The sequence below is a fragment of the Halichoeres trimaculatus genome, unplaced genomic scaffold, assembly GCF_033239565.1.
Source record: "Halichoeres trimaculatus isolate MK-OKI-2021-1 unplaced genomic scaffold, fHalTri1.1 fHalTri1_scaffold_7, whole genome shotgun sequence".
NCBI classification, from domain to species: Eukaryota; Metazoa; Chordata; class Actinopteri; order Labriformes; family Labridae; genus Halichoeres; species Halichoeres trimaculatus.
Genome location: NW_027437185.1, coordinates 19,267,924 through 19,280,701, shown reverse-complemented (window position 1 = coordinate 19,280,701; position 12,778 = coordinate 19,267,924). Strand labels below are relative to the sequence as shown.

At 41.8% G+C, this 12,778-nt stretch overlaps 1 protein-coding gene across 1 annotated transcript in view; it reads right to left on the bottom strand.

Annotated features, from left to right (window-relative positions):
- macrod1 (mono-ADP ribosylhydrolase 1) overlaps positions 1 to 12,778 on the bottom strand; it is a 158,956-nt gene that overhangs the window by 58,100 nt on the left and 88,078 nt on the right. The window lies entirely within an intron of this gene.

Below are 12,778 nucleotides of genomic sequence, written 5' to 3'. Positions count from 1 at the left end.
TTAGTTAATTACTCGATTTAGTGTCTTATTACGGACTCAGCTGACTAAGACTTCTTGGTCAATTAGTCTTTATTAATTACATTTTCATAAATCTACATAATATTCAAAAATGTGTATCTATCCTTGATCCAAACCGCATCTAAAAGCCCGTGACTGTGTTCATCTCCAGGAGGGCAACGATGCAGGAAAAAGCAATTTTTACAGCCGCGGCAATTACAGCTTCAGTCACAATCTTTGAACCTCTTAGAGTTCAGACTGTTTTCATATAATTTTACATTAAGACCACATGGATCCCAGCTCATTTGTAATAAGGATCAGCAGTAGTAAAGAAAACAATGGAAAAATAAGACAGCTAATTTTATTGTTTCAGATGTGCGAGTTTTATCATTTTTATATCTTTATTCATTATTAAAAACATAAAACATACTTCTGTGAGTGAGGAAGCGATAAATATTAACTCTCCTTTAAAGATCCCATATTGTGCAAAAATCACTTTATCAAGTCTTTTAGTGAAATTTGTGGGTCTTTGGCTTTCCTCCCAGGCCACAAAATGTGATATTTAATGACAAAACCTGTACTTAGTAGTGCTTGTGAATGTAAAATCCTGACCTAAAACAAGCTGTTTGGATTTTGGGGATTTGTCGATGTCAGCGATTCCCTTTTTTGACCAATCAGGAGCAAGTCTGACCTGATTAGTCCACCGCAGCAGATACCCCCAAACCCCCTCCTCGCCCACTCCCCTCCCTGCTGCTGCTCTAGCAGCCATCACTGCTCTGTTTTTGGCTGTAAACAGCCACATAGTTCCATGCACAAGCTTCCAATCTCGGAAGAAGACAAGACTAAGTGGCTAGAGTTCATTTATCAAGGTAATGTGCCAGCTACACTCAGTAAAACTGCATGTGTGTGCTAGTCACTTCATGGCCGACTGCTTTTCCAACTTTGGACAGTACAACAGAGGGCTAGCGAATAGACTGGTCCTGAATCCAGGCGCATTACCAACCATCCGCCAACAAACCTCGGACCATGGAAATGTGAGTATTTTAAATGCTGTGTGCTGTGGAGCACACAGTGACGCTCTCAGTGACGCGGAAGAGGGGGATGGTACCAGCGGTTGCTCATTTACATTTGAAGGTCACGCCCACTAAATCGGACCGTTCTGAACAGAAGGGCTATGAGAGCCTGGAAACAATGCTGCTGTGCTTGATTTATTGGCTTTTTGGACCAAAACATGTTACCAGCATTTCATGAAGACATCAATGATCCATATCAAACTGCAGAAAAGGAGCATACTATGAGACCTGTAATATTCAATAGATTCTGTTGATTGAGTGAACAGTTGACCAAACAGTTCAGACTTCTTTATAAGCAGTGAGCCAATCAGGAGGAACTTGGCCCTAAAGTAATTATTCTTTCACACCCATACTCTGAAACAGAAGTAAACTGGAATTACAATTTCAATCTACTACAAAAAGAAAAAAAAAGAAAAAGACAAAGAAAAAGAAAAAACCTTCTCAGTGTTTCATCTTACAGCAACAGGAAACAAGGAAGGACAACAAAGATCCCTGGCTGAACCCCCCCAATAAAAGGCAGGTGCTGTTCATAGTCCTCGCCTTAAAAGCCCAAGGCCACCAGCACATCCTGAGTCATAAAATGTTCACTGACAGCTCATTTAATTTGTTTCCCCTGGAAGAATATCTGTTATTACAATGCAACATCCAAATTCAGCAGCTGAAGAATAATTGTTTTTCATGGCTACCTTTGTGCAGAAAGCTAAGGTTAGGGAAAGATTGGATTTCTTTTTTGCAAAGATAGAAGATGTACAGTGTCTTCTAGCATAAGGCTGAAAGAGCTCACAACATTAATTTTTAACAAAAATGACTCTTTCCCTTACTTTTAAAACAGTACTTTATGAATTAAAAAACACATGCAGGACTGAACAGATAACACTTCCTCTCTTTCTGTTTACAATCACCTCGCTCTGCATTTATGATTTTAACACACAGGTGTTGATTTAGGTGTATCTTATTTATCACGTTGGTGGATCAGGTGTAGCATTAATGTTAGGTGTGTTGCATAAGGAGATTTTTTTCCTCTTTACAACAAACAAGGGACAGACAGAACATCAGAAACACCTTACTTAAAACAGGGATGTCTGGGGCTCCATGTGGGTCATTTCAGTCTAAAGGAGTTCAGTGTGCTGGTGACATCAGTCTTCTAGCTTGATACTTAGCAGAGCAGCCTATTTTGCCAGTGTACGAATGGATATGTTATGGGTGAGTGTGACATGTAGTTTAAAGACGTTGGCGTGATTAGAAAGACCAGAGAAGTGCTCTTTAAGTGCAGTCCACTTACCATTACACAACATCAACACCTGCTACAACCGCATGAATAAACATGAGCTGGAATATGAAAGGCTTCCAACCAGTAGAATTCATGGCACAGCCTTTATATATTCCATTGCATTAGGCTGAAGAAGAAGAGAAGTGGGTCTTTCGTAGTCAGAACTTTCCTCATTTTTAAAAACATCTCAAATCTGCAGATCCTTTTTAGAGGTATTTTTATCTTAATAACTGGACAAGTTACAGAACAGAAATGTTCAGAAGACAGGGCTGAAAGAACAAATATTTCCAACACTTGTCTCACCGTGTGAACAGCAAATGTGCAACTGAAGCCTGGTAAGCCCCTGCCTTTTATTTTCATGCTCATGATACTGTATTTATTCATACAGTGCAACATCAACAACACACCCTGAAAACTGAAAAAGACATGTTAGCAAAAAAAAAAAAGTAGTACAACATAATTACTAATTTCAGCTGATAATGTCATAGTTCATATTATTTTTGTTGTTTTTCTTTTTTTTGTGGGGAAAAAGGGAAAAAAATCAATCAAACTACTTATTATAAAAAAAAAAAAAAAGCAAAAAAAAAAAAAACAGGTATTAAAAAAAATCACAACAGTGTTTTGGCTCCATATATTTGACAGGGATGATGCAGTTTTACAGTTCAAGTTCTGCCTGCATGATGTCTTACACACAGAGATTATAGATATTGCTCCCAATTATTGCCTCTTGCTAAGCCTTTAGTATGAGAAAGAAAGAAAGAAAGAAAGAAAGAAAGAAAGAAAGAAAGAAAGAAAGAAAGAAAGAAAGAAAGAAAAAAAGAACAGGATATATGCTGAATTTCTGAGGTTAAATTCAATACCTTTTTAAGACTTTTTTAAAAACCTTTCAAAATGTCTTAAGACCTTACTGCGACTTTAAGCTGTTGTTAGCAACCAATCTTTGATGATTGTAGTTTGCATTTTAACATAAATAAGATAAGCTGAGAAGGAATGAAGCTTGAAAAAATAAATGAAACTAAAGGCTGGTTAATTGACATTCCCATTCCCACAAAAAGTAACAGCAGTTATTCAAGGCCAACTTACAGAAAAAAAAACAAGAATTTTATTTCATCATTGTCAAAATTTAGGACATGTGCTTGGATTGTGTTATTTGCTTTCTATCCGCATAACATATGGACAGCTACTAAACCACTGTACAAACTGAGTATGTTGTCACATTAGCCTATGGATATGTTGGGCTGCTAACGATACATATAGCCCGCGCCTCACAAAATTACAACTTTGCTTGTTGTCACGTTTTAAACAACAGCGCTACATACCTGTATTGATAAATACGTTATCTCATCGCGTTGTATCCAGTAAAAAGTTCCAAAACAACTGAGATCAGGGGAAGCTTTCTCTAAATCATAAGAATTCAAGATCCCAGGTCATCAAAAGTCCAAGAAATTTTTTCGCAGGAGGCTTGAGAAACTCTTATGATCTAGAGTGAAATTTTTTGAGACGCTAAAGCTTTTTCTAGATCCTCACGCTGGTCTGTGATGAGTGTGACGAGCAGACTGATCGTCCAATCACCAGGTGTGGTTATTTTTGAAGGTTCAAACCCTGAAAACCTTTTTGAACCAGATGGACTCTTTCCATGGCAGGTTGGTTCGTAACAGTCGCAAGGAGGAAAATAAATATTCATGGATACGTTTGGAGTCAAAGCTTGAATACCAATAAAATTTAATTCCTCATAACATTACAATTAAGACTTTTTAATACTGTTAAAGGGTCTTAGTTTTCCCACAACTGATTTATCAACTTTTAATACTTTTTAAGACCCTGCTGACACTCTAAAGAAAGAAAGAAAGAAAGAAAGAAAGAAAGAAAGAAAGAAAAAAAAGAAAGAAAGAAGAATGTGCAAACAATAGTTGAGTTAGAACAGAAAGAAGACCAAGGGGTTAATATTAACAATGAATCTACATAAAACTAGAAATAACTGTCACACATCCTAATAGTGGAGTTGACTGAAGTTTTTGAAGCCAGCTTTAAAGCTTTTGTTAAAGATCTTCATATGCTATAATTAGTTTAGGACTGTTCCACATATGGCACTCATTCAAAGATAAAGCTGACTGCTCAGGGAAGGTATTAAGGTGATTTTGCATTTGTACGCCTGAAGTATGACATAAGCGTGTCATGTTGTGTAGTAGTGTATTGGTTGGTACCATATTAATAGTTTGTTTTATTATTCCTGGCCACCCTGTAGGTGTCAGATGTAAACATTTTACAATTTGCCCAGAACGAAACACATCTGTCAGAAACCGGTCTCTTGTGCAGTGTAAGACTCATCAGCTCCTGGTGAAAATAGTAGAATAGCACCCATCCATATGTCACAGCTCAGCTCATCACCCTGTGGCTCCTATATGCGTCTTCCTGTGTACGGAGCAGCTGTTGCAGCGATGCAAATCACCAAACTGAGTGGCTCCGGGCAGGGGTCTGGTGTTATTTGAATGTTATTGTGTTAAGTTAGCCTATCACATGTGGTGCCGGGCCGCAGATTGCCACGCCATGCTGAGCCATGTTGAGCTGAGCCGCGCTGTGAGCTGAGCACAACCACAAAGGTGTGAAAGGATAGCCCTGAACACCGGCTGGCTCCTCAGGGTGCACAGCAACAAGCAAAGATACCATGCTCATGCTGTGTGTGTGTGCGTATGTGTGTGTGTTTGAAATATTGATGCTGTCTGTATCTTTGTCAAAGCATGTGTGCCTCAGTGCATCAATGTTTTCGTGTATGTGTGTGTGTCTGTGTGTGTGTTTGCGTCTGGTGAACGTGGAAAGTCCTTGAGGTGACACACACACTTCACACACCACAGTAACTTTGAAGCAGCCCTACTCTGAAATAAAGAAAGTGTGATAAGACGAAGAGATGGAAAAGAGAAGGAGGGAGGAGGAGAGGGGAATAAGGGAGAGCCACAGATGTAAAAATAGTCTAGAGGGAGATAAGGAAACAGGCATGAAAACCAGAATAAAAAGAAACTGAAATTGAACTGAAATGTAAACCAACAACAACTTCTGTTCTGTGCCATGTTTCATGTTTGACAAATACATTAATGTGCATGCATGTGTGGGTGGGTGTCTTTGTTCATGTTCCCCCCCAGTGTTTGCCAGTGAACTGCATAGCCTTGAGCTACAACAATGCTTTCTGACCTGAGTGCTGCTCTGCTCAGTCCCACTCATGAAAAATTGTAATGGGTGGTTACAGACATAGAGATTGAATGAGGATGATGAAGCTCGTGCACATGCATACAAGCAACCCACACAAGAGCACATATACAGGTTAGAACATATAGCATAGCACCAAGATTTAGCAACACAAGTAGAAAAGCTGTTTTGAAGACAGTTCATCAATTCAGTTCGTTGAAGAGACTATTAACAGCAATAAAGACATGTTAGCATCATTTTGTCGGCCCAACCATGCATGCATGCTACCATAACTATTACAAACTTGATTATTGTGATACATGAGCAGCATCCTGAGCTTGAATTCCTGTACTCCTGTGACTAACTCTATAATCCTGACTGTGTACCTTCACTTCAGATTAAGGCCCTCCTCACACGAGGACGGCCCCGTTTCGTCTTGGCGTCGGCATCAAAACATGTATTGCTGTTTACACATCGTATTGTGCATAGGCTTGTGCATTTACATGACAACGCAAAACTGTCGTCGGGTTGCCCGTCTGGTTCTGCTCCGAGGCGGATTCCACATCAACAAGTGCTCATGCATGCGCAACATGCTGCGTCTCTGCATGAGCACTTGTTGTTGTTGCCGTAGCTGGTGTTGTTCATGCTCTCTGAGAAAATGTTGATATAATAGTCAAAGCAATATTTGTAGCTGCTGGAACAATATCAGAATCAGTCCGCCTGTTGCCATTATTGTTGTTGTTGTGTGTGACAGCGTGGGTGGGGGCCGGGGAGTAGGAGGGGTACTATGAGGTCACCGTCTTTTCCAGACTTATCTGTTTATACCAAGTACGGCATGAAGATGAATACGCAGATATCCAACTGCAGACCCGTTTTCAAATAGGATGCGGAGTCATGGACAAATACGCGTCTCCGTGCGTCAATATCACTGGATCGATAGTTTATTTTACCGGAGTCGTAGAAACTCGTACTCGTGTAAAGCCCACCTTAGGCTACAGAACTCAATTACCTCAGATTGTTTTTTCTTGGCTTCCAGAGTGACGCTAAAATAAGATTTCGCCATATTTCCTGTTTTGTTTTTGAATGAATGAACGACTTGGTTATGACAATGTTATTACAACAATAAACTTGGTTTCCTTAAGGTTACTGGATGGTTTTGATATAATTCTGGTTTGTGCTCCTCATACAATTTAAAAATCAGTTTTTCTAGCCACAATTGTTTGCGGATGAGTGGCTGGAATTCAGAGCCAACAATAACCCTAGTCGTTCCTGACTTCCCTGCACTATAACTCTGCCTTGATATTGCTGCAACTTGAGGGCTTTGTCACTTTAATGTATGTATTTTTCTTTCAGGAAGTAATGTTCGTCTTTGGAGGCTGTTCCTGATTTATATAGAGGCATTACCACAGCCTCAAGTTTAAAACTTCAGGTGGTGCACAACTTCAAAATGCAGCCGACTTACTCCTTCCTTTTAGCTGCAAATGACTACACACTCCATCACATTAACTTTCACATAAAACGCGCTTTGCGCATTCAGCCGAGGAAGCCTTTGTTTTTCTCATGTTTAACTTAGACAGCACTTTGTCAAATGGAGATGAGAAGGGAGGAGGCTGAATAATCCTCTCCTTTTTCTCTCTCTGTATGTACGTACCCTCTCCGAACCTGGCGAGCAGGGTTAATAAATGTCCGACACCTCTTCACACTCTCATGTGGAGAGCCGTCCCTCTAACTACACTCACAGAAGACAGCCCATGTTGGCTCCTCTTCAGCCTGTGGTAACTTCAGACTCTGTGGGAGCCGGTGTAATAGCCCAGCATGAGCACTGCACGCTACTGAGTAGATTCAGACACTGTTCTGTCACTTCAATGCAGTCAGAAATATGAAGGGGGAATTCTTGAGTAGGGGGGAGGGAAAATGAAAGATGTGTTTGAAGTGGAGCTGCTCTGGTAGTACAGATCAGGCATAATGCAGGTGTATTAAGCCTGGATGGACTGTGACTGAAGGAAGAACAAAATCAACCGAGGCAAAATAAATGGATTAAAATGAAAAAGATCAAGTAACGACTATCTCATCTAGTTTCTGCAATTTCACACATAAGCTGGAGTTCCTTTTACTCTGGGAGCATGGCTGCAGGGATGTGCAGTGGTCCACAATGACTTATGATATCTATGAAACTATTGGATGTATTGGTGTGGAATTTAGCACAGATACTCATGGTACCTTGAGGATGAGTAGACCAGTCCCCTTTAACATCAACATGAGAGCTGCATTTATGGCTTTGAATAAGATTTTTGACAACTTCTGACATAAAACTGGGCGACTTTTATGTCCCCCAGATTCTGTTGAATTCCAAATGTTCCTTTTCCTTTTTTAGAAAGTCTTACATGATCATTATTGCAGTTTCATGGATAATATTGGACAAATTTATACTATTAGTTTTAACTGATATGGTTTTAATAAGGCTCTTGCATTTTATAACTCTGCTGCAGTGCCGTAATGATGTTCCATCAGCACTACGCCTTTGTGCTGCTTACACACTGAACGCCACAACGCCATAATACTGGTGTTCCAGCGTGTGTTTACACATCACATTATGGTGATTCGGAAGCAGGAGAGGCACAGCTTGTAAACACACAGCAGGAGCTCCACATAAACACACACTCAGATGAGCACATGTTAAGCACTGTTGTGCTCTGCCGGCACATCGGTAGCACACCAGCATTGTTGCCCACAGTTTTCACCTCTGGAATATCTTTAAGGGAGAATCAGAGGTGAAACTTTGACCCACCATTATGCCACCCAGCATTACATTCTGCAGTAACAGGAGTAAATATCCTGCCTTGAACAGCAGTCTATACGAGCTCTGTGGTAGCATTTGTGATTTTCTCTGCCACTGGTTGCTACCAGCTTTTACATCATGCACAATACGTTATAATAATAATAATAAATTTTATTTGTAGAGCACTTTTCATCAAAGCGATCTCAAAGTGCGACAATAAAACAAGGTTAAAAAACAACAAGATTACAAAGAGGTTAAATGCCTTCAGTGAAAGCTTTTTTAAAAAGAAAGGTTTTTAGGCCCTTCTTAAAAGACTCTGTTGTTTGTGGAGCCCTCAGGTGTTCAGGGAGGGCATTCCACAAGCGAGGAGCGGCTGAGCTAAATGCCCGATCACCCATTGTACACAGTTTAGTCCTGGGGGGCAGAAGGAGGTAGTTGTTACCAGAGCGGAGGCGTGATGAGGTTTGTGGTTTGAGAAGTTCTTTTAGGTATGGGGGGGCGTTTCCATGGATGCAGTGGTGGGTTAGGAGGGAGAGTTTGTATTGAATCCTAAATGAGACCGGAAGCCAGTGGAGAGAGTGAAGGATGGGTGTTATATGGTCGTACTTCCGCACCCTCATCAGGATCCTAGCGGCGCTGTTTTGGATGTACTGGAGTTTTTGTAGGCCCTTGCTAGGAGTCCCGATGAGGAGTGCGTTGCAGTAGTCAAGCCTTGAGGAGACAAAGGCGTGGACCAGTTTTTCAGCATCTGAAAGACTGAGTAGAGGACGGAGTTTTGCAATGTTTCTGAGGAAGTGAAAGGAGGTCTTATGGATGTGTTTTATATGAGTGTGGAAGGTAAGGTGGCTGTCGAACCTTACACCCAGGTTGGTGACTGTTGATGAAAGAGGAATGTGCTGACCAGAGAAGTTAATGTGGGTAATGCTGGATGACTGGACCTGGTGCGGTGTGCCAACTAAAATGGCTTCAGTTTTGGAGCTGTTTAACTGCAGGAAGTTGTTTGACATCCACGCCTTTATCTCCTCAAGGCAGGTGCTCAGAGCCAATGATGATGATGAAGATGATGATGATGATAGTGGGGCTGCAGATGAAAAAGGGTCTGTCTTAATGTAGAGCTGTGTATCATCAGCATAGCAGTGGAATGATACTCCATGGCGGCTGATGATACTTCCAAGTGGAAGGGTGTATAGGATGAAAAGGGTGGGGCCAAGAATTGACCCTTGAGGGACACCACAGGTGACGGTGTGTGTCTCAGATTTTGCATCCCCCAGAGAAACATACTCTTTTCTTCCAGACAGGTAAGATTTGAACCAGCTCAGGGCAGAGTCAGAGAGTCCTACGGTGTGGTGGAGGCGCTGAAGGAGGATGTTGTGGTCGACCGTGTCAAAAGCGGCGGAGAGATCCAGGAGGATGAGGAGTGATGGTGTGCCGGCATCTGCTCCCATCAGTAGGTCATTTGTGACTCTGACCAGAGCTGTTTCAGTGCTGTGGGAAGAACGGAAACCGGACTGGAATTTTTCAAAGATGGAGTTTGAGTTTAGATGGTCCTGGAGATGGGCAGCAACTACTTTTTCCAGTACTTTGGACAGGAACGGGAGGTTATGTCCTCATTGCGTACGCATGCTTGTGCTTGTGCATGAAGTGCACTGCACTGAAGCACACCTCTCCAAAATGTGGCAAAGCGAACTGGACTTAAGAGTTGATGCATGCTTAGGCATGGTACTGATGGCCAGTGTGACTGCACCATGAGTTCACCAATGAGCCAGACTCTACAGGAAGTTTTTGACTGAAAGATCAAACTTTACTTTCTAGTATTGCCAAGCAGTAGCTCTTGGAAGTTTAATGTTGGATCTCTTTAAATAACATGTGGCCACGAGGACCTGGACCTTTCTTTAAGTGTCATGGTTAAAACACACCATCAGGCTTGTCTCAAAGTGTTTCAGTGTACCCATACTTGATTTATGGCTGACTACCTGCAAAGCTCTGACACCTATCAGAGCAGTACACTGCTAAATACCTCCACCAAGCAGTAGCCTGGGGCATCATGTATTAAATCATCTGTCAGTGTCTATCTGAGAGTACTCAGGTAATCTTCCATACAACTAAGCAATGAGGCCAAATATTCCTGTGGATTAAGTATCTTCACAACAAAAGCCCCCTGTGGTTTCACATTTATAATTTTTGGGGGCATGAGGGGAAAAAAAAATTCAAAGGAAACCTCTTAGCGAAACACTCATATTCTCTGTCCAATATTTGTAAAAGATTTTAAGGAGGTGGCCCTTGGGGTAGCCGGATAATTTCATTGCTTATTTGAATCAATGGAATAAACCTTGAACATAAATGAGACACCTATCACCTGGGATTGATATGCATGAGTCCAGCAAACTGTGGAGCTGAAAAAGATCCAAAACTCTGTGCCATCACTGTAAATCAATGTTCCTTTAAAGGTGAGAAAGTCATTTTTATATTAGCTCAATATACAGCCCCATGTATCAGTGTAATGTACCTCTCATTTAGACAGAGGAGGCAGGGTGAGCCCTAACTAAATTAGCATCACTGTCGTGTCAAAGGATACTTGTTGTTCATACTCCACTGACTCTATCGTATGCAAATGGAGAAGTGGAACTACTCAACAATCAGTCATAATTGGCTACACCTAATGCTACAGACATCAACAGATTATAATGAATTAGTCATGAATTTAATTTATATAATGATACGCACAGTGAAAAAAAATCTTTTAGGAGGTGTCAAGCTCATTTCCATATTTAAAAAAAAGAATTCATTACTGAGGCTTCATTTACATACAAAATATCACATCAACGCTTCATGGGAGTGAGAGAGAGATACAAAACAACAACGGAGAGATGGACGGACTCAAAATGAGACAGAGAGGGACGAGGCAGGGGATTGAAGAGCGCAGTTGGACAAAGAGAAATGGGTTTGGAAAAGAATCAAGAGGGGAAAAAAGGGGGTGTGTAGGTGAGAGGAGTGAGGGAAGCTTAAAACAAAAGAGGAAGAGATGAATGGTGAGTCTGGTTTCAGAAAGCAGAATGGATAAAAAGGGTGTATTGATGGATGGATTGCGGGGTTAGAAAAGAAGGCTTTGGCTTCGTTAGACCAGTGACTGGCCAGCAGCAGGCAGCTGACCAGTTTAGGTGTTATCATCTCTCCCTTGCAGGCTTTGTATTGACTTACTCTGGGGGAGAAAAAGGGAGGAAGGGAGGGATGGGGAGGGAGAAAAAAGGGGACTGGGGAGTGATAATTGGCGATATGCTTACCTGGCGAGGAGCCTGCAACCCCCAGCAAGACACACACACACACACACACACACACACACACACACACACACACACACACACACACACACACACACACACACACACACACACACACACGAACGCCTGACTGCAATGTTATATGCCAGGTCAAGCTTCCCCTCCTGCAGACCCCCACCGCCCCCACTTACAAACACACCCACACACACACCCACACAGGCACACACACAGATAGATTGACATTAGAGTAAAACCAATCCCGAGGTCTCTCCTATGGAATACTAATATGGCTGCCCTTGCCAGCTGACCTCTTATAGGCCAAACAGGCTGTCCGTCAAACTAATGGGGCGGAACGCTGGCATATTGCTTTCCCACAATCCCTCAGCAGAGCCAGGACACTCATTTACTTCAGTCAGCTTGTTGCCAAGGCAACATTTAGGATGGGTCTGGTGGTGGTTGCATGCACACACATGCATACTGGTCCTCACACTGCTTAACACACACAGACACACACACACACACACACACACACACACACACAGACAAATACACACACACACACACACACACACACACACACACACACACACACACACACACACACACACACACACACACACACACACACACACACACACACACACACACACACACTTGAAAACACCTAAGCAAACAAGCACAACACAGCCTGTTAAATACAACCATGAACTTCTCCACAGACGGTTGCAAACGGAGGTGAACAGGTGAATTTATTTGTGTTTCTCAGACACTGACAACTTTGTCTGTATGTGGAAGACAGACTAAGTGCTCTTTGCCTCCCGTCTCGTCTCTGCAGCTTTAAAGCCAATCCTTCACTTCCTTTATACGCGATTCATGCTCTTATTCACTTGTTTTGCAAACAGGTAAACAAACCTGTCCTCCGCCTGCATTTTATCCTCACCCAGAAGACGATAAAGCAGAGACAGGGCTGCAGGCACATAGAGACACCAAGGTATCAAATCTGATCCACGTTCTGTTGGTTTAATTAAAGATGTCAGCAAGGCTTTTTACCTTTGCATAAAAAGCAAATGTGAGAGAATTCTGATGTTTTTTCCACCAGAATTAAACTCCATGAGTAAATTAAAGTTTAATTGGGACCTTGCTCATCTGCTCTACTCTGAATTTGAATGTCCTGAAATATGTAAACCAGTAACAGACAGAC